Source organism: Macrotis lagotis, chromosome 1 (genome assembly GCF_037893015.1).
Source record: "Macrotis lagotis isolate mMagLag1 chromosome 1, bilby.v1.9.chrom.fasta, whole genome shotgun sequence".
Lineage (NCBI taxonomy): Eukaryota > Metazoa > Chordata > Mammalia > Peramelemorphia > Peramelidae > Macrotis > Macrotis lagotis.
In genome coordinates, this window is record NC_133658.1 from 128,971,366 (window position 1) to 128,993,657 (window position 22,292).

A 22,292-nucleotide genomic window follows, 5' to 3' on the forward strand; every position below is an offset into this window, starting at 1 on the left:
CTTGTTGCGCGAGGCAACCGATTGTGTTTGGGCTCAGAAGGAATGTGTGTCGTAAGCTTGGTGCTGAAAGGTTGGAAAGTGAAGCAGAGCTTGGGATGTGTCAGGGTTGATGATACCCCATGATGGAAAGGGTGTGATCCTCATGAGGGCTAAGAGGCTGTGGGGGAGGGGTGGGCTAAATGAATTCTCACCTCTGAAATTATAGGATCACACAATGTCAGGACTGGAAAGGACCTAGAAAGACCTCCTCATTTTGGAGGAGAGGAAACTGAGGCCTAGAGAGGGGAAGTAGATTATCTAAGGTCACTAGGTAGGAAACCACAATCAAGATTCAAATCTTTGTTTTCTGATATCAGATTCATTGTTTTACTTCCCAACACTATAATGCCTCATTTCAAACAAATTCTTGCTTCTTCCCTTGAACTTGGGGACAAGTCCCCTGATAGTTCTAGCTACTGAACTATGGCCTCAAATTTGGGATATAAATAGGCAGGTTGAATGCTACATTTGGGAACAGCAAGAGTACCTGTGTATGTCAGAAGAAACCTCCTGAGCCTGGGAAATAGGTTAGCAGTTCTATGGAGGAAAGGAGCCCAGCTGCTTCAGCCTAAACTGAGTCTTGGATGCCTTTCAGAAGGGGTCTACTGACCCCTGAATGGGATAGGATAAGAGGAAGAGATTAAAAAGTCCCTTTGATACCTCTCAAAGCTGATCAGAGGGATTTTTTCATCTGAATTCAAATTTCAGCTCTTTCACTTAATAGCTATGTGACCATGCATAAATACTTTCCCCATTGGGGATATCAATTCCTTCTTTGCCCAATAATGATTATGATAATAACAAAATAATAGTCAGAATTTTATAGTGTTTTAAGGTCTAAAAAGTGCTTTTGAAATATCTCATTTTAAATTCACTGATATTATTATTTCTGTTTTTTACTGATGATGAACCTAAAGTGGGAAAAAGTTAAGTAACTTGCTTAGGGCCATACACCTAGTGAGTATCTGAGACCCTGTGTTCTATCCACAACACTATCTAACAGAATATCAGGTAAGCCAGTATGGGATGTATGGGATGTTCAGGAAGAACTAGATCCTCTCATATGAGAACTTAACAAGACTTTTTTAGGATTACTCACCTACCTTTGATCCACCTAGCTTTCACCTGTGGCTCCAAGAAGCTGTAATATGGGCAGCAGCCACACCCCAGTAAAACAATCCTGGCAGGTGAGCTGAACCAGGTAACCAACAGACTTTACAACTGTCAGCGATTTGGGGGATATGTACCCCAAGCATATGAAGGCTTCTCCTGGAAAAATGGGTGAATGAGACAATTTATTAAAAACAGTCATGAAGATGGCTAGAGCTTGGTCAGACAACAAAGTCAGTCATCTCGACTTTTATCTTTCCACTGGATTTCAATCACTCTGGAAGAGAGAGTGAGGTTGATGACTTGTGCAAATCCAAATCCAAGTCATGTACAAATCAAGACATCACTCCTTATATTCACTCCAGATCTGTATCTTGAACCTGTGGTCCATGATCCCAAAGGACTGGGATCAGGTGTAAAGATTCCCAATCTTTTGCAATTCGTTACCCTTGAGCAAAGTTTCCATGGTATTCCTTATGTATTTTAACTTATCAGTTTTCACTGTGGACCCCACAGCTGAAGCCCACATTCTGATCGTTAAAGAGATTGAGACACCCGGGGTCTCTCTGAGGAGTCATAAGCTTCTTTACCTAGGTACCTGTTATTGCTGCTACTGCTGTTGTTGTTGTAGTAGTTAGTGTTTCTCACCTTTGAATACTTCTATGCATTCCATCTGTGGCCAGATAGTTATCAATTTTTCTCTAGCTAATTTTGCAATTACACTTATCTGAGTGTTCTTCTATTACCCATCACATATAATAGTTGCAACAATAGCTACCATTTAAGGTACTTTAGAATTTCCTTTAATGTTGTCCTCACAATAGTTCTCTAAGCAGGGAGTGCAAGTATTAGTATTCTCATTTTACAAATGCAGAAACTGAGGCACAGAGAGTTTTATTGACTTTTTGATGATCCATAACTCCTCATGAGAGTAAAATTTGAACCCAGGCTGCCCAACTTCAAGTCCAATGTGCTATTCATTCAGGTACCAAGAAAGTTACCTAGTAAAAATAAAGATGAATCTGTGTAGTGTGCTTACTGAAATGGGGAGTAAAATTAAATATTTATAAATTTCATTTATAAATGCTCTGGAGGAACTTACAGACTCAAGAAGACATAGAAGTGGATGGAACCTCAAAGGTCTTCTAGTTTAACCACTATCTGAGAAACATCTTAATGAGGTTCTACTTTCATACTCCCAATGACCAGGAACTCACTACTTTTCAATGAATTAATAGAATTTCAGAATGTTCACACTGGAAAGATGTTAGCTAATTAAATCCATTCATTTTAGGGATGAGAAAACTCAGTTCCCAAGAGGTGAAGTGAATCTAGAGAAGTGACAGACCCTATAAGCTAAAACACAAAGTGAGGTTTCCAGCTCCAAATCTCTATCACCCTGTGCTGTTTGCCTTTTCTATTTGTGGGCAAATCGAATTATGATGAAATTCACCTAGGAATAAGCATCCTGCATATGGAGAGGGCAGCAGTGCCCTGGGACCTGGTCTCATTTCTCTCCTCTTTTGGAGTTGACTGCCAAACTAAGAAATTAAAACAGATTGATAAATAGTAGCTAATTCCTTCTCATGTAATAGAACACTTTCTGATTTGGCTTTATATCAGTGAAGAAAATAATATTCATAGATATTTCCAAAAGTTGATGTCTAACCAACAGAGAGATGCCCTAAACACCAAAAACTCTAATCCCTGATCCTGGCTTTCAGCTTCAGACTTTTTCTTTGTTTGCTACCATGAGTAGAGTTAATTGGCTTAAAGTGAAGCAGCCAGTTGTTTGACCCTGCCCTGTAAATATAAACACAACTCAAATACCAAGAAAGGAAAATATTCTTTCTGTTCCTTTTAACCTTCCCTCCCCAAACTCAGTAGTGTGTGGAGCTTTGGACCTGGAGACAGGAAGACCTGAGTTCAAATCCATCCTCAGATATTTACTAGCTCTATATCCTGGGCAAGTCTCTTAACTCTGTGCGCCTTAAATCATCATCTGTAAAATGAGCTGGAGAAGAAAATGGCAAACTACCCCAGTCCTTTTGCCAAGAAAACCTCAAATGGGATCCCAACTACAGTCCTAGTACACCTTTCTAATGAATTTCATTTTCCTTATGCATCTGTGATTTTACCAATGTGGGTATTCCCTCCATATAAATTGATCAATCTCTTCTCACCACTGCCATCACCATCATCATCATCATCATCATCCCTAACATTTGTATAGCACCTTTATAAATATATATATACATACAAATATATTTATAAATATATATATATATATAAAAGACCTTTTGGGGTTTTTTCGATAACAAAGGACAAGAACCAACCAACCAGAGTACCTTTAACTTACAAAGTACTCTACTGTGCATGCATTTTCTTATTTGATTCAACCACCAAATGAAATAGATACTATTGTTACTCCCAACTTTACAGATAAGGAAACTTGGTCTTAGAGGAGAGAAGTGATTTACTCGGGCTCAAACAACATTGTGTCTGAGCTAGAATTTCAAGCCAGGTTTTCCTCTTTAAGCCAAACACCTTAGGCATTATACCACACTGATTCTCCATGATTTGGGGGGTGGTTTTCAAGAGTTGCATAAAAATTGAAATAATTATAATGAGCAAATGTCTGTACAGAAGAAAAATGCACCTTCCTCCTTTCTTTCCAGAGATGGATGTTTATGAATATGAAATATTTATATAAAGATGTATGCATGTGCATACATATATATTTTTGTATATTTAATATGTGTAAATAAATGAGTAGATGATAAATTCAGACTCGGTATGCTGATTAGTTTTGCTTAACTGTTTTTCCCTCTCTTTTTAAATTATTTAATAGAAGAAATGGTTCCCTGGGTATAGAAGAAGGACATTGGGGAAAAAGTGACATAAAAATATCAATGATAAGTTTTAAAATAATGGAGTTGCTATATATAGCTAACAGATTCATCATTCTGAGGCAACCCCAATGTTGCCTCTCCCAAAATACAACTAGATTAGTCCTCAGATTAAACACCTCATCACTACACCTGGTTCATTGGTAGAGCCAACCCTAGCTTTCATTCTACTGGCAAAGTTCCCCTTCAAATCAAACAAGGCATCAGAGAACTTTGATAGAAATTTGATTCACTTTGGCTCATAAGTTTAGTGCTAGGAAATACCTTAGAGTTCATCTAGCTCACCCCTCTCATTTTTTTGGTTAAGTAAATTGAAGACCATAGAGGTAAAATGACTTATCTATTTTAGTTTTCTTCTTGGTGACTGTAAGCTCCTTGTGGTCAGATAGAGCATGCTATCTAAACTTCATAACCCCCCAGTATAACACAACTTGCTATACCCAATGTGTATGCTGTTGTTTAATTATTAATGTTTATAAAAATGTTTAACTTTGACTGCCAAACTAAGAAATTAAAAGATTGATAAATAGTAGCTAATTCTTTCCCATGTATTAGACCACTTTCTGATTGGGCTTTAAATATCAGTGAAGAAAATAATATTCATAGATATTTCCAAAAGGTGATAAATACTTAATCCTACTAAGTGGCATGGAAAATACTTAATACTAATATTGAGAGAGTCTCTTCCTTTTGGGATGCTATGGTCTAGATCTGGAGACAGGACAAATACTGAGGACAAATTGAATCAATCAATTAACAAACACTTATTAAAACCATATTATAAATTATGCCCCGAGGATGAAATCACAAAGAGTAAGACAGACCCAACCCTCAAAAAATGTGTATTTCATTAAGAAGGAACAATAAGTATCCAGAGCGGTGGCCAAAGAAGGAAATTTTGGTCTAAACATTCAGAGGAGTTGAGTGGAGCCAGGGGACAGTAGAATATCTCACTCTCTAGTAGAATTGACAAAACAAAGCAAGAATAGAAGAGGTGCCATCAAGAGCTTTAAGTGAACCCCCTTCTCTGGAGTACACCATATTTGGATTTCATTGATTACATGATTCGGACAGCCTTCAGTCAGGAAATATTTCTCCCCTTTGCTGGATACTTCTGAGGACACTATCAAATATTCATCCAATGATAAAATGTCCAAGTGAGAAGCATTTGGCTCCAGTGATAAATTCCCATGAGGACTGTCATTTTTATCCATTATTTAGAAGGTTGTCATTGCCAATTGGATACTGGCAGCTATTTTCTCAGCTGCTTCAGAATGCTGCCATCTGCTCCTTTGCTGTCCTTTTGGGACAATGTGATGATACCCTGGCCGTTTGAGTAAATAGCTACAGTGACAATGGACAACAAAATATTTCCCCATTATTATGGAGATGCTGCAGAGCTGACTGCCACACGAGTTACCATTCGGTGAGATAGGAGAGATACAAGAGAACATGACAGTAGACTGAGCATGTGGCAAGATGACTAAAATTAGTTTCCAATCTGGGATCCTCATTTCTGTCTTCTCTGGAATGACAGACATGCTCTATATTTTTCCCATACATGGTCTATTCTGAAAGGATTCTCAATGAGAGGTCCAAATGTCAACAACTCTGAAAAAGTTAACTAAGGTTATTGCCCATGAATGAACACTGGAAATGTTGACTAGGGCTCCACTAAAACTTGTCACCAGATGGACAGAAAAGGGCAAAACCAAAAACTTTACGTAGAGTAACATTCTGAAAGAGCATCACTCTCTCTCTGTCTGCCATTATAAGAAGACGGTCCAAATAGATATAGTACATTTTCAAATTGATGACCAATCACTGTATCCTCTTTTAAATCTTCATTTTGTTCTATACTATAGAACTTATAGCTTTTCAACCATCACTCTCTCACCCCACTACCTTCAACACACACTCAAGAATAATTTCATCAGAGCAAAATAAGAAATAAGAGGGTAAAGGAAGAAGATGAGGTAACCAGGAAGGGGTAAAAAGAAATGCTGAAAAGGAAAACTGAGTAAAAATAAGGTGGAGGGAAATTCACAAATAACTTTGAATATGAATTGGATGAACATGTATTTGCTAAATGTAAAGACCCCAATATTTTGGGATAAGAATTCATAATTTGTAAAAATTGTTGGATAAGGGCCGGCTAGGTGGCACAGTGGATAGAGCACCAGCCCTGGAGTCAGGAGTACCTGAGTTCAAATCTGGCCTCAGACACTTAATAATTACCTAGCTGTGTGGCCTTGGGCAAGACACTTAACCCCATTTGCCTTGCAAAAAAAAAAACCTAAAAAAATTGTTGAATAAGTTGAAAAGCAGTATGGCAGAAACTGGCAATAAACCAATAACTTATACCATTTATTAAGTTAAAGTAAAATGGATACATGACCTAGATATAAATAGAAAATTAGGAAAACATAGAACATATTAGAGGACAAATGAACAATTTGTGAATAAACAAGAGATAGAAAGAAAAATTAGTTGAAAATTAATAATTTCAATTAAATTTAATTGAAGAATTTTACACAAATAAAGCAAAAGTAATCATGGTCAGAGCGAGGACAGAAAATTAGGGAGAAAATCTTATAGATAATTTCTCAGGTAAAGATCTCATGTTTCAAATATATAAACAACTTTGTCAAATCTATAAGAACACAAATCATTCCCAATTGACAAATGGTCAAAGGGTATTAACAGGAAGTTTTTAAATGAAGAAATCAAAACAATTTTTAGTCATATGAAAAATGCTCTAAATCACAATTGATTAGAAGAACTCAAATTAAAATAACCTTGAGATATCATTTTATACCTACAAGATTGGTTAAAATAATTGAAGGGGAAAATGACAAATGTTGAAGAAAGTGTGAAAAAGTTGTAACACTATTAATTGTTGGTGGAATTGTGAACTGATCCAACCATTTTGGAGAGCAATCTGGAATTATGCCCAAATAGTTATTAAACTGCCCATACACTTTGACCTAATAATAACACTACTAGGACTATTTCCAAAAATGTTTAGGGAAAAAGAAAAGAATGTATCTTTTAAAATTAAAAAATTATGGTAGCAAAGAACTGGGAATTGCAAGGATGCCCATCAATTGAGGAATGGCTGAACAAGTTGTAATATATGATTGTGATGGAATACTACCACGCTATAAGAAGTGATGACCTCAATGATCTTGGAAAAGCTTAAAAATACTTGCACAAATTGATAAAAAGCAAAATGAACAGAACCAAGAAAATACTATATACAGTAACAACAATATTGTTTAAGAACCACTTTGAGAGAATAAATCATTTTCATTATTACAAATGCCCAAATTAATTATAAGGGATATATGAAGATAGATGCTTTCTTCAACCAGAAAAATAACTTGAAAAGAAGTATGTATATAATAATTTTATATATATATATATATGTGTGTGTGTGTGTGTGTGTGTGTGTGTGTGTGTGTGTGTGTGTGTGTATGTATGTATGTCTAATGGCAGCCATCTCTAGAGTGGAGGGTAGAAAAAAAAGATAAAAATTGAATTTACATCTTTATGTTATTAAAAAGGAATAACAAGTAGTACATCATGGATTTGCAATTTCATTTATAATCATCTTTCTATTATACAATGTTATGAAAATATGTTTTATTCCATAAATCAAAAATAAAATTTTAAATTTTTTAAAAAAAGAATAGCTTAATGATACAGCTGGTTTGCCCTTATCCCATAATATAGGTAACTGGATATATTACACATTCCTGAATGAATGCATAAGTACCTGGAAGCATGATACATTCCTGAATCGATGTTGGATTTTTCTGAGGGGAGGTTGTCAGTAAAGTAGCTTTCCCCACTCTTAGTCATTAAGCATAATGCTTCATAGTTCAATAAATTTATTAATTGAAAAGAAGTATGGTGGCCTTTTCTTTAAAAAAAGAGACTGTACAATTTGGAACTATGCCCAATGGCAATAAAACTGTGCATAACATTTGATTCAGCAATATCACTACTAGATCTATAACCCAAAGAGATCATAAAAACAAGAAAAGTCCCAGATGTACAAAAATATTTATAGGAGCACTTTTTGTAGTGGCAAAGAATTGGAAATTGAGGGGATGCCCATTAATTGGGGAAAGGTTGAACAAGTTATGGTATGTGCATGGAATAGAATATTACTGTTCTATAAGAAATCATGAATGGTCAGATTCTAGAGAAGCTTGGAAAGACTTGCATGAACTGATGTTGAGTAAAGTGAGCAGAACCAAGAGAACATTGTACACATTAACAAAATTGTGAGTTGATCAACTATGATGGATGAAGCTCCTCTCATCAGTTTCATGATCAAAGATAATCCTGAGAGAACTGTTATGGACAATGCCAAGAATATCCAGAGGAAAAACTATAAAGTTGGAATGCAGAGCAAAGCATGTTATGTTCACTATTTAGAACTTCTTTTATGTTTTTTCTTTCTTTCTCATGATTTTTACCCCTTAGTTCTAATTCCTCTTTCACAACATGACTATTATGGAAATATGCAAAACACAATTATACGTGCACAATTTTTACCAGATTGTTTGCTGCCATGGGGAGTGGGTTAGAAAAATTGTGAAAGCTTGTCAATGGATAAATGTTGTAAACTATCTTAACATGTAATTAGAAAAATAAAATAAAATTTAAAAAAGAAATAAATTTTATTTCCCCCAAAAAAGATGTTGTGTCATTGTCTTTCATTTTGCCCATTATTCTATTTTTCTTATTATCAACAACCATGAGATCATTAAAAATGTAGCTTAATATTTTGAAATTAATTCTACAGATGATTTTTTTCACCACAATTTCTTTAGCTTACTTGAAGATAAGAAGTTAGGGAAGAAGGTAGGTGGGGAAGAAAAGGATACAGGAAAACAGAATTCATGGCAAAAAATTAATTTCTCTGACTCCAACCTGGATATGAGTTTTTCTGAACTACCACGTTTCCCCTTGTATAAGACACAGCCTTTTTTGAAAAAATTTGGGACTGAGAAAATTTGGAAAAATTTGAAAAACTGGGAGCATCTTATACAGTAGTTGTAGATTTTTTTACTTATATTTCCCACTTTTGACAAACTTCTAGTCTTAGCGCTCACAGTTTCACATTTGTTACCATTATATTAGGTTATGTTTTGCTATGTTCTGCCCAGAAATGGCTCAGAAAAGATTACCATCCTGTGCTGAATTCAAGTTCAAAGTGATCCAGTTTGCAAAAGTGAATGGAAATTGTACCGCTGAATGTCAGTTTGGTCCTTCTCCAACTGCGAAAACAATCCTCGACTGGCTAGGGGGAAAAGAAGCCCTACTGAATACACCATGGCAGAAGGAGGCCATGAGAGACAAGGCAAGTTAAGAGAGGAAACTGAAGAGATGGATTGAAGAACAAAGCCATTGGAATTCCTGTGTCCACAAAGATGGTTCAGCAGGAGGGCAGAAGAATTGTGATGAAAAAGAAGTGACTGATTTCAAAGGCAGACAGCTGGTACTTCAGGTTCATGAAAGGGAATGAACTAAGATTGGGTCCACACAGCAGACTTGCCCAGAGAGTACTTGTGGTCAACCATAGACCAGAGCACAGGCAGGAGAGCAATCAGAGCCTTTCCTAAGACAATGATTCAACAAACACAGATGAGGACAAGTTCATGGGTGGGAGTGACAGTGATGAGGAGTTGTATGAATTTTATGATGCATAAAACTTGAGTTCAACCACTTTATATAATACATGTTTTTTTTCAAATTTCAGGTCCCAAAATTAAAGTGTTTCTTATACATTGGGGAAATATGGTAGGTATGAATATTTGACTAGTTTTTCCTTAAAAGGTATTGGACCTATTCTAGGTATTTGATTAACTCAGAGGACCAAAAGCTCAGGTTATTACTAAACCTTCCTCCTGGTCCCCTAGTATTAAACCACATTCAAGTCTCATTATGATGCTTTGTTGACAGACCAAAAAGAACAACCCAGAGATAGGGAAGCTTTGGTAAGCAGAATCAACTTGATGTGTCCTCAATCCATGTCTTTGTTTTGGTTGGGTTTTTTAATTTAATTTTTCTTGCATTTTAGGTTCCTGTCTCCCTCTCTCCCTTCCTTCCTCTCCATCCCACACTAGAGAAGGTCACCATTTGTCACAAATATATAAATGTGTAAAGCTTTACTATGCAAGCTTCTATTTAGCAGTTCTTTCTCTGAAAGAGTGTATCATTTTCCTTCATAGGTCCTTTGTAGTTGATTGGAATATTTATAGTATTGGTTATTCACAGTTGTTCATCAAACAATATTGCTTTTTCTGTAAACAATGTTCTTTGGTTCTGCTCATTTCATTTTTCGTTATTTCATGCAAGTCTTTCCATATTTTTTCTAAAATCAATCTATTCATCATCTCTTAAAATGCAATAATATTCCAAATGCATAACCATAATATCCTTTTCCTGTGATGGCCAAGTATTAATCCTTTTATTAACTATTTAATGACCTACAAATTTATCATTTAGATTTAATATGGAACATAAACTATTAGGTGACAGATCTGCCCCAGAACATCATTCACTGCTGTGCTTGAACACAAAGCCTACTTCAGTAACCCTACTAAAGGTTATGCTCCACCCAGGAAAGTCTTCAGGAACCCAGAGTCACTTCGATAACCACTGCAGTCATCTAATTTTCTTTAGATCTGGAGTCTAAGAATGATGTCACATATATAGAGTGCTAGGTTGACAACTCTTGGGTCCTTCCATAGAACTCAGCCTATCTAGGAACTTCACTGCACAATACTTGCCTCTTCCTTTAGGATGGCACAAAATACATTTTAACCACTTACAAAAGGAATAATCCTTCACTCCCCCCAAATTACAGGTTGACAGTTTATTAAATATTTCTTGAAAAGTGATGCTAATTTTCTTTTTTGATAAATTCCAGACATGAGATTAGTCATGAAAAAAGTGGTAATAGTAGTAATTCAGAGTAATATCTAGCATTTATGTAGCACTTTGAAGCTTATAAAGCACATTAAAAATATTTTATATAATTTTAAACTCAAAACATCGGGGGATAGTGCTATTATATCTATTTTACAGATAGTGAAACTGAGACAGATAGAGGTTAAATGACTTTTTCAGGTTCAAGCAGCTAGTAAATGACTAAAGGAAGATTTGAACTCAGGTCTTACTGACTTCAGGTCTAATGCTCTATCTATAACCATATCAACAATAATATTAGCTAATATTTATATAATGCTCTATATTTAAGGTACCTTATGATTGTTATCTCATTTTATTCTTTCAGAAACACTGGAAGGTAGGTGCTATATTTATTATCCCCATTTTACAAATAAGGAAACCAAGGACAATAGAAGTTAAGTGATTTGCCTGAAGTGACCCAGCTAGTAAAAGTCTGAGTTCAATTTTCCTAATTCCAGACCCAGTACATTTCTATATGACACTTAACTAGCTCATATTTATAAACATTTGCAATTTACAAAATGTTTTCTTCAAAATAGGCTGATAAAGATTGTTCTAGACTTTCCATCACCTTTGATCATAATTTTTAAAATAAAATTTTGTTGTAATCTTTTGTTTTTTACATTATTTACATCTCTATAAGATGAATTTCTCCATTTGTGGATGATATTGTGCTGATAGCATGAAGTCTCAGAACATTTTATTGCTTCCTAACTATGATCCATAATCATTTTGAAGAGTTTGGCCAAACTGTCCACTTAGAAAAAGCAAGTAGATGGAGTCGCTGAAGAAAATTCATCATTTAGACAAGAGGTCTCCAGACATTTTTAAATGTGCACCCTTATCAATAAAAATAAAATTTAAATATATACAAAAAATAACAAACAAAATAAATGTTTAAATATTAAAACTAATGCATGTATATATATATTTAGCATGTACATGTAATGCATTTTTATAAATCATAGATATGTAAAACTATATTAATATATTCTATCCATTTAAAACATGCACAATTATTAAAAGGAAGAAATATGAAATGAACATTTTCAATAGTTTCAATGTATTTAGTAATATACAAAAATTAAAAACATAATATAAAAGAACAAAGAGATATACAGGTATGGCATAGCATTTAGCACTTACATAAGAGAGATCAAACCAAAGATGTGAGAAACCAGCTCAGCCTGCTCAATCTAGTCAAGATCAGACAATATTAAGTCATTCTAGTGTCAAAAGGATATCACATCCACTCCCATTGCCTTCAAAAATTGAAACCACACAAAAATCATTGCTTGTCTCATATAAGTCACTCACCACCTTAAGAGCTGCTAGGGGAGAGGAAAGGAAAGAGGAAAGCAATGGAGTCAAGGGTTAGGAAAGGGGAAAGAGGAGGAACGGCCATTTCACTGTCTACCTGAGCAGGACCAGGAAACGAACAGGAGAAAGATGGCAGATCATGTGCCTTTGGGAAATAGCAAAGTTCTTTAATGATGCCAAGCTTCTCCCTTTTCCAGTAGTAGTATGAAGTAGTAAGGCATAGAACAGTATCATTTCAGGGTGTGATCAAGATATGGAGCATTTGAAGAGTATCACTAAAGAAGTAGAGGATCAAAAAATATGATAAACCAAAAGATTGAGCCAGTCCTGGAGGTAGAGCTGGGAATGACTGAGGCCATCCAATGTGCTTCTTTGGAGATGCCCTAGGGGAGAATATAGACAAGAGTCACACAGAATGAGCAACCATGGGTGGATTGAAATCTGCATCAGTAGAAGAAATAGCCACATCGATGAGGTCACTGATCTTTGGATTATTGTAGCATATTTAGTATTTACTATGTGTCTATATCTTGTGTTCCCTGAAAACAGAATTCATTTTTTTCTTTGTATCTTCAAAGGCTAGTGGAGTTGGGGAAGGGGAATGGAATAGGCACTTCTATAGCACCTATTGTATGCCAAACAGATAGTTGAAGAAAAAGAGGTTCTTGCCCAGGATCACGCAACTTTTAAGAGTCTGAGTCTGGACTTGAACTCAGATCTTCCTGACTCCAGGTCCTGCTCTGTCCTTTGCATCACCTCACACTATGTGGTCTACACATAGGAGGTGTTTGTTAAGTATTTGTTCCACTGCATTGCAGCTGATTGCATTCACTTCTCTGGGAAAATTTATCTTTAAAATTGGGAGGGGAAGGAGGAGTATTAAATAAATGATTCCTCAGATATCTTCTAGCTCTATCATTCTATGGTTCTGTGACTGGAGTCATTTTTTGCACTTTACTTTTATTTAGTTTTTTATATTCAGCAATATTCATGCTGTAAAAGTAAATATAACCCACCCAAAGAAAGAGAAATCTCAAGGAAAAATAAAGTTAGGAAAAAAAAGTGTGTTTCAGTCTGTATTATATACCATCAACTCTGTCTTTAGGATAGGTAATATGCTTTATTTTAAGTCCATCAGAGAAATTGATTCAATATTTTTCCCACAGCTGCTTTTGCTAGTAACTTTTGCTATCCTCCATCCTATTTCTCTCCCCTGCCATTTAGTCTATTCTCCCCCTCCTTTCTCTCTGACCCTCCTCAAAATGTATGATATCTGACTACCTCTCCCACGATCTTCCCTCTTTTCTATCACCCACACCCCCCTCCCCATCCACTTTCATCCTTTTCCTTTCGTATTTTCCTCTAGGATAAGATAGATTTCTGTACCCAAATAATTTGTATATTATTTCCTCTCTGAGCCACTTCTGATGAGAATGAAGGCTCACTCAGTCCCCTTCACCTTTTCACCTTCCCCTCTTACAATCCTTGCAAAAGCTTTTTCTTGACTTATGTGAAATAACTTAGCACATTCTTTTCCCTTTATCCCAGTATTCCTTTCTTGCCCATTTACTCCTTCTTTATAATATAACTTCAAATTCAACTCATTTCTGTACTTCATCTATATATACTCCTTCTAACTACCCTAATAAATAAGGAAGTTCATTTGAGTTATCAATATCATCTTCCAGGCAGGAATTCCAAATAGTTCAGCATCATTAAGCCCCTCATTATTTGTTCTTCTCATCCACCCTCTCTATGCTTCACCTGAGTCCTGTACTTTTAGAGCAAACTTTCTGTTCAGTTCTGGTCATTTCTACAGAAAAGTTTGAAAGTTACCTATTTTATTAAATGTCCATCTTTTCCCCTGAAAGAAGATGATCAGTTTTGCTGGATAATTAATTCTCAGCTGTAATCCAAGCTATTTTGTCTTATGGAATATTATATTCCAAACCCTAAGCCCTTAATGTAGAATCTGTTAAATCCTGTGTAATCTTGACTGTAATGCCACAATGTTTGAATTGTTTCTTTCTGGCTGCTTGTAATATTTTTTCCTTGACTTGGGAGTTCTGAAATTTGGCTAAAATATTCCTAGAAGTTTTTATTTTGAGAATTTTTTTCAGGACGTGATTGGTGAATTCCCTCAATTTCTATTTTATCCTCTGCTTCTAGGATATCAGGGAAATTTTCCTGGATTATTTCTTGAAAAATGAAGTCTAGGTTCTTTTCCTGATCATGACTTTCAGGTAGCCCAATGGAAGTTTAAATTAGCTCTCCTGAATCTGCTTACCAGGTCAGTTGTTTTTCCAATGAGATATTTCATAGTTTCTTCTGGTTTTTCATTCTTTTGGTTTTGTTTTATTGTTTCCTGATAGGTCACAAAGTCATCAGCTTCCCTTAGCTCCATTCTACATTTGAAGGAGTAATTTTCTTCTGAGAGCTTTTGTATCTCCTTTTCCATCTGTCCAGTTCTGCTTTTTAGGACATTCTTCTCCTCACTAGCCTTTTTGACTGAATATTCCATTTGACCTAAACAGGTTTTTAATATGTTATTTTCACTGGTATTTTTATAACTCCTTCACCAAACTGCTGACTTGGTTTTTATGATTTTCCCACATTGCTCTCATTTTTCTTCCCAATTTTTCATCTACTTCCCTTATTTTCTTTTCCAAACCTCTTTTGAGCTCTTCTATAATCTGAGACCAATTCCTATTTTTCTTTAAGGTTTTGGATATAGAAACTTTGACTTTGTTATCTTCTGAGTGTGTATTTTGATCCTCCATGGGACCAAAGTAATTTTCTATGTTTGATTTTTTTCTTCTATTGTTTGCTCATTTTCCCAGCCTATAACTTGATTTTAACTCTTTGTTAAGGTGGGATTCTGCTTCCAGGGGGAGGATACACTTTCCCAAGCTTTTGAGGCTGTTTTGTTGCTGTTTTCAGAGACACTCACTAAAGAGCTCAATTCCTTCAAGGTCTTGTAAGAGCTCTGACTGCTCTTCTGGCCTGTGCTCTGGTCCATGGATGATCACAAGCAATCCCCTTTTCCCTGGAACCATGAGGAGCATCCCTGCTCTGTCATGGCAGTAAAGTTCCTGTTCCTGAGACTGGGGTCTAGATTGCAACCTGGATCTGAGTTTAGGCAAAGTAACAGTCCTGGCTCAGAAATAGCAAAGAGACCTCTGCAGTCTCCCCAGCCCTCCCTCAACTGAGGACTGAGTGCTCTGAAAGCAGGTGCCAGGTGGCTCAGAAGGTTTGTTCCTGGTTCCCAAGCCAAGTCTGTGCTAAGACCTGGGCAGGGATGGACTCCTCACTCACTCTGATACCATGGAGTTTTCCCACTGACTTTCCAAGTTGTCTTTGGCAGTCCCTGGGCTGAGAGGTCTGGAAACTGCCCCACTGCCCCAGATCTAAGTGCTCTCGGGGAACCAGATACTCCTACTGGAGCCTGTTTGCTTCTGCAGCCAGTGAAATCTGGGCTGCATAGTGACCCTTTCTAATCCTGGTGGAACAGACCTTCCCTGTGGATCTTCCAAGTTGTCTTGGGCTGGAAAATTATTTCACTCAGTTTTTCTGTGGGCTCTTCTTCTCTAGAATTTGGTTAGAGTCATTAGAGGTATTTGGAGAGTTCTGGGGGAGAGGGCCAAGATTTCTGCCTTCCTTCTGCCATCACTAGAGCCATTCTTTCAGAAACTATTGGTTCCTAAGACATTATTTTGTTACAAAAGACTCTTAGAATTTAAGCTCTCCTACTTTCACTTTTCAGTCCATCAATGAGTTACCTGAAAACTATATCCCTAAATAAGTGAATTATTCAGTCTCTTGGTGGAAAATCAATCATTGGATTATTAGTGAAAACCTACCCAGGATGATATTCACTAGTTTTGTCTAACTAATGTTAAGATGGTTTCTTCTTTCAGGGACATTGGACCAAGAGATCCAAATTGCTGATGCAAATACCATCCATAACAAAAACCAAAGATGTTGATGTCAAGAGCTGTAATGAATCACAAGGCAAATGATATTTTTCTCTAGTGGACCAATGTGGCAAAGTGTGCTATCTTACTAGGGTACTTAGGTCTTATTTGGCAATTCTCTGGTAGTATATATAACATAACTGTCCCCAGGCATCATATCATGCCACCAATCACAATTTGTATATGAGAAGTAGCACAGAAGGTGACTGATTAAAAGCTGCCTCAATATACTACTAATATAATATTGTAAATATACAATGTACCACATCTAAACAAAGGAAGTTTTGACTGACAACCACCACTGTAATAGAAACTTCCAAAACAAGAAAACTAAGTAACAAACAAATTGTTTTAATGAACAACCAAAAAGCAAAAATGGGTTAAAGAGTTGGGGGTGGAAGGAAGGGGTGGTGGTAATAAACTTTGGGAAGGGGTGGAAGGAAGGTGGTTTAGGCCAGAACTTTGTGTCAAAATCAGACCCGCAGGTCCCTTGAGCACCCCATCACTGAATTGCCATCAAAAGCAGATTAAAATAAAACTGGAAAATATTTGGCAAATATGTAAAAATGCATTATATACAATGTTAATTTATTGTTTTCCAAGTCAATATGTTTCCTGCAAGGATTTTTAATTTGAATTTAATCCTCAGTTGAGAGAACTCTGGAAGGTGAATACCCTCTAACAATACAGATTGAACCTGTTCTATAATTTTTGGTCTTCGAGAGTTTTCTAAGCAGTGGGGGCTGTGACCTATAAAGCATATTGCCAAAGATAGGACTTGACTCTAAATTCCCAGAAATTTTATGGCACCAGAAAGAAACAATCATGTAATGCTACTAATTATCAAATATATTACAAAGATTATTGTAAGAATCAGAATATGTGATGGCTATGAGGTTGCTGGTAGCCTTTCATTTATCTTTTTAAAAATTTAATTTTAATTCATTCATTTATAATTCTAACTATATGCAAAAATAGTTTTCTATTATTTATTTTTGTAAGACTTTGAGTTCCAGATTTTTCACCTTCTCTCCCTTCTCTCTCCCTCTCCTTTGACAGTAACTTGATATAGATTATACATGCATAATTATGTTAAATATATTTCCATATTAGTCATTGTGAAAAATGTTGGTAGAAATCTTTGTAATATCATGGAGAATGTAAACAACTGATAAGGTCCCATGTAACACTAAATTCAAAGATGCTATGATTCTGGGGGAACTTGGGAAAGTTAGAATCCTCTGGAACTCGTGCCCTCTTTACTGAATTACACTTAATTTTAGACTTATTTTTGCTGTTTTTCATTTGTTTAATCATAACCTTCTGCTCAAGACCCCATTTGCCGTTTTCTTGGCAAAAAATATTGGGGAGAATTGCCATAACCTTTTCCAGCCCCTTTTGCAGATGAGGAAACTGAGACAAACAGGGTTAAGTGACTTGTCCACATAGCTAGTAAGTGTATGATGCCAGATTTGAATTCACAAAGATAGGTCTCCCTGACTCCAGACTCAGAACTCTATCCACTGCATCACCTAGCAGCCCATTTCTATACAATTACTTGTTAGCTATTCTTTTTTATGGAAATGGGGTTAAGTGACTTACCCAAGATCACACAACTAGGTAATTATTCAGGGTCTGAGGTTGGATTTGAACTCAAGTCCTCCTGACTCCAGGGCTGATGCTCTGTCCACTGCACCACCTAGCTTCCCCAGCACCACCTACCTGCCCCAGCTATTTTTGATAATAATATGCTCTAACTTCTCCTTTACACTAGAGATTGATCTACATACTAGTTCATAGCAGATCGGTGTTCAGTGACATATCATGCCATTGCCTACCTCTGAAGTGAATCAGTCTACTGATTTAACAAAAAGTGGAAAGAATACATTCACTTCTGAATTTACTAATATTTTTTCTCATTATTTCTAGACACACAATATAAAATGTTATTTAATTATTACAGTTCTTTACTAAGGTAATTTGAATCTTTCTATAAAAGATACATCAACAATTCTGAAAAAGATTCTAGTTTCTCTTGTTGTAATTAAATGAAAGTGCTTTTCTTTTTCAGATTTTCCTGGAAATATTCTATTCATCAAGGATATAATGAAGGTTTGCCTGTGTCTGTGGGTGACCATTCTATGGATCAGAAGAAGAATTTGAGCATACATAGTTTCTTTGGAATTCTCCTCATCATCATTCAGGGATTCATTTGAGTGTTGCATCTTTGATAAGTCAATGGATAACAACCCTGGTGACACTGACAGAAGCAAGATGACTGACGGAAATCTCTTAACAAAAATTTCCAACTTTGCTCCATGATTGGCTGGGCTATCTCCTCTTAGCTGTCTAGTTGACTATTTAAAGAATTTTGTAGCTATCCTTAATGAGAATTCCATTGAAGGACTGTTATCAATCCTAAACCCACAAAATTCCCAGGGGAATTAACAATTGTGTCCTGAACACACTCAGCCCCAATGGGGAAACCATTAATTATTTTGATAGAAGTGTGACAGTCTGGATAGATGGTTTCAGTCTCCTAAAATCTGATACTATTGGAGCTGCACCCAAACAAGTTTAAATCCAATATTGGATGTGACAACTAAAAAAGTCTCTTTATCTTCTTGAATAACATATATTTGAGGGGAAAATGAGCAAAATTTCTACTCTTTATGATATAACAATATATACATATAAAGATAATGTAGTCATACACACACAAAATACAAACCTTTACATTACATATACATATGTATAATGCCCAATACCCTCCATAGTTTATAAATGTACACACATAAACACAAACACTAAATATATCTGTATGAGTATATGTATGTGTATATATATATATATATACACATACATACATACATACATTTTACCAGATTTATGATTTCATTGGTTAAGGGGATTCTCAATGAGGAAATTTCTTCTACCAAGGTTGAGTGGTAAACGCAGGGGTTTATATAGTCTAAGAAAGTTCTCTTGTATTACAGAAATTTTAAATGACTTGCCCAAGTTCATATAGCCAGAAGTGACATCAGGTCTTCTCTCTCTCTCTCTCTCTCTCTCTCTCTCTCTCTCTCTCTCTCTCTCTCTCTCTCTCTCTCTCACACACACACACACACACACACACACACACACACACACACATGCATATACACATCCACACATGTATATAAAATTTTGATAGGGATATTTGTAGTTTTCTGGGAGATTCTTCTTGCTAAGAATTCATTTTCAGAAATAAATTCTTTCTGAAGTTCTTTAAAAAGAAATCTTTCTGTTTTGAAATAATGGGGTCAATTCTACAAATGGATTTTTAATAATGACATTGCCCCAACCTAAAGACTCTAGCTCTACTAGCCTCAGTCTATTCTTTTTCATGTGAGGCATTTAGTGACCCTAGGGATAGACAAGCTTTGATTGAACAAAGACATGTTTGGTGCTAAGCAACAACTGGATCAAAACACACTTAGGCTATCTATCACTCTGATATGGTAGACCTCCTTCAAGGAAGCCTTTGTGGTATGCAACTTTCTGGGCTTGTAAAGTGGAGAGCACAGTCACAAAAGTCACTTACAAATGATATAGAAAGGCCTCAGGTTTTTTTCCACCCTTCCTAATTTCTATGTTGAGTGGAATATTAAGCAGGATGACCTCTAAGATCATTCCAAAATTTTATGATAGGATAGATTCATTGATTATTGTTCCTACAAGTCCATTTATCTCACTTTTTCAGGTGTGTATCACTGTGTATACGTGTGGGTGGGTGTGTGGGTGTGTGTCTGTGTGCTAGAGCTGTGATTTCATTTCTGTGGAAACTACCTCCCCAAAATAGCTGGCAACACTTCAGTAACTTAGAGAGCCACTTAGTTCAATGAAAAGTTTAGTGACTTGCCCAGGGTCACAAACTGAAAACTGAATTAATTTGTCCTGGTTGAAGATGCTTAAAAATAAAGAAATGTATTCTTTCCTCTGACACTTCCTCACCTTCTTTCTTCCTTCCAGTCTATCTATGTTGATCATTTTAAATAAACCTCACTTAGGTACAAATCTTAAGTAATGGAACACAGAGTATGATCTGACCCTGCTTATCGCTTCTACCAGTGAGTGGTCACATGCTGCTCTTTCCAAATTTGTACAGAGAAATTTTTCAAATAACGGAAAAGTTACTATATATTCATATAATAAAATTCACTATTAGTTATAATGATCTCAAAGTGAACCATTGGAAAGGGTTCTGGACTTCAAGTCAGAAATTCTGGCATCAAATCTTATTTCCCTCACTAAAATGACTAAGAAGGTATTGCTACATTTTTCTAGGCATCAGTTTTTGCTTCTGTAAAGTGGAGATGTTTTTTGATCTTTCCTAACAGAGTTGTTGTTAAGCAAAAAATTCTCTGAAAACCTTAAAGTACTATAGAAATGTGAATTGTATGATTTTAAGCCAAGTCAACTTTGCCTTTCTGAGATTTATTTTCTTCTTCTATAAGATATGCACAACTATTTGCTCTATCTCCAAGAGTTTCAAATTTTTCTGCTTCTTGTGGGGTATCATCTTGGATGTCTAATACTGAAGTGGCTTGGGAACCAAAATGCTGTGCTGTGCTTCCCAAAGCCAGGAAACCACCTGTTCTTCCCCTCCTCCTCCTCCTTCTCCTCTTCCTCATGGCTCTGAAGTAAGTTGTACATTGGCCCCAGAGGTGCAGAAAGAAACAGAATGTTCAAAAGAGATAGTGATGGAGATTTTTATTTAGGGGAATCCTCCTGTGGTGTTTAGATTTTTCATAAGACTTGGACAGATTTACCAGTCCTGATTAGACAAGTCATATAGCTATATGGGTTGAACTTCAGGACTAAGTTTCATCTACTTGATTAGTTTTTATCTATTACAGAGTTGGTACCTTGTGACATAAGCCTTGGGAATCAACCATCTTGATCTTTTCATAGCTTTCCTTTCCTCAAAGATTCAGATGAAGGTCCTTCTTTACCAACAAAACAAAGAGAGGAATTTTGTCCTTTCGTTTAAAGACTTCCAGAATTTAAATTTTGGCACCCTGCTACTATGGGCATTTTTGTTGCTATGATCTATAGGGGTTTTGTTTGTTTTGTTTTGTTTTGACACTTTCAATGTCCCAGTGTTCTGGTCAATCCTTCTGAAGTACTTTGTCATGATTTTCTGTACCATCATGAACAAATAGAGCATTTGATAAAAAAAAAAAACAGGTTTATACCATTCACCTAGTAAAGCACCTGGGAAGAGGAAATACAAAAGGAAGGAAGATTACCTGAAAGACATTTGCTAGCTAGAATCTGAACTGTCCCTGCCACCATATAATCCAAGAGGAAATGATTTGAGCCATTGTAACATTGCCTTTTTTCTTCAAATAAAGAAGTCACTTAAGAGGCAGTCCAAGTTTTCTTTGTAAAAAGGATCTTCAATTATTGATAACTAAAATGTGAGAAAAAATATGAAGATGTTAACATTTAAACCAAAGTGCATCTAGTTTATTTTGTGGTCATGTCATGAGTTTCACTCTGAAGAGATTCGGGCAGACTGCAACAATGAATGAATATTTTTATGTTAAGGTGATATTTCTCTGTTAACATCACAATCTGTTTACATGGACCTCCAGTACTTCAAATGACAGAGGGGAGGGAAGGAGGGAAGCATACTAGGAGTTGCTTTATGCATCCTAAGTGGTGTGGCATTCATGGGGACATCTCTAAGGCCTCCCACAAATGCTGTCATTGACCTTCAGCTGTCTAGCATGCATGATATTTTGGTGGGGGGGTATAATCTGATGACAAATTGAATGCTGCCTTTTTCCTAAAGAACTTAACATTTTAAAGATGATTTTTAAGTAACCATGTATGGGAATTTAATGCCAATTTCCTAATTACATCTTACTAAAGATATTTAAACTTTGTTTTTAATAGTCAGGATTTG

At 36.0% G+C, this 22,292-nt stretch overlaps 1 pseudogene; it reads left to right on the forward strand.

Annotated features, from left to right (window-relative positions):
• Positions 1-20,937: 20,937 nt before the first annotated feature.
• LOC141515099 (protein RER1 pseudogene) lies at positions 20,938-21,648 on the forward strand (annotated as a pseudogene).
• The last annotated feature ends 644 nt before the right edge of the window (positions 21,649-22,292 follow it).